Source organism: Grammomys surdaster, unplaced genomic scaffold (assembly GCF_004785775.1).
Source record: "Grammomys surdaster isolate TR1022 unplaced genomic scaffold, NIH_TR_1.0 206, whole genome shotgun sequence".
Lineage (NCBI taxonomy): Eukaryota > Metazoa > Chordata > Mammalia > Rodentia > Muridae > Grammomys > Grammomys surdaster.
In genome coordinates, this window is record NW_021604651.1 from 4883022 (window position 1) to 4884207 (window position 1186).

The window sequence follows — 1186 nt, forward strand, 5'->3', positions numbered from 1 at the left end:
ACCCAGAACCCAGAACCCAGAACCCAGAACCCAGAACCCAGAACCCAGTACCCAGTACCCAGAACCCACATAAGAAGCCAAGTACAGACTTGGCAGATAGGTCAGCAGGTAAACAAACGCACTACTGCCAAACCTGACAATCTGAGTTCAGTCTTAAAGCCAGATGAGAATCTGGCTGCTCATGATTCTGAAAATGGCAAGATGGAAGATGGAAACAGAAGAGTCCTCTGGTAGGATCTATTGGGAGCTCACATGCTGACTATCTTGACCTACATTGTTAAGTTTCAGGTCTGTGAGAACCCCCTGGCTCAAACCAAAGATGTGAAGAACCTAAAGTTGTCCTCTAACTCCCACATGTGTACTATGCATGCACACACACACACACACACAAACTCACACACAGACACATACAGAAAGAGACAGGAAGCAGACACACACAAAGACAGACAGACACGTGCAGACACACACACACACACAAAACACACATATTTTAATTTTTTTTTAAAAAAGAGCTCTTCTTCTCATTCCCACAACTGTTTTTCACACCAAAGTGGAATTGCTTTTATGGCTAAGAAAAACACCTTGGTTGGTTAAAAAGTTGAAATATTCTTACCAAATCAGCTCATCCTAGGCTCTACCCTAACATGAAAGAAACTCACATTAAAATAATATTAATGTTGGTAATTAGTACTTATAAATGATTCTAAAGGCTTTTTATGCAATTATAAAGGGTTTGATTGCTGTAATATTGCTAAATGCTCTGGTGCCTTCTGCCTGTTGTCCTTGGTCCCTGCAACCCTGACATGCAATTTATTTCTCTCTTGAGTGAACTCTAAGCATTAATGTCCATTAAGAATTTCTGAAACAAAAGTCCTGAGATTACTTGGAGCACTGTCAATAAGATTATCACTAATAGTTCTTCTGTCCTAGACAAGGACAGCATTTTGTAACATTGTTTCTATTTAACCAGCCTCTTCCGAGACTGTATCCTGATTCCCGGCTTCCTGGTGCTTTTCTCCTTGACCTATAGAACTCAGCAAGCTCAAGTCTGCCAGCTGGACCAGCTCGAGGTGGAGTGGGAGGGGCAGAGAGTGAGCACAAAATGATATCGCTTTCTTTGTGAAACAACTGATGGCCATGAGAGAGAGAGAGAGAGAGAGAGAGAGAGAGAGAGAGAGAGAGAGAG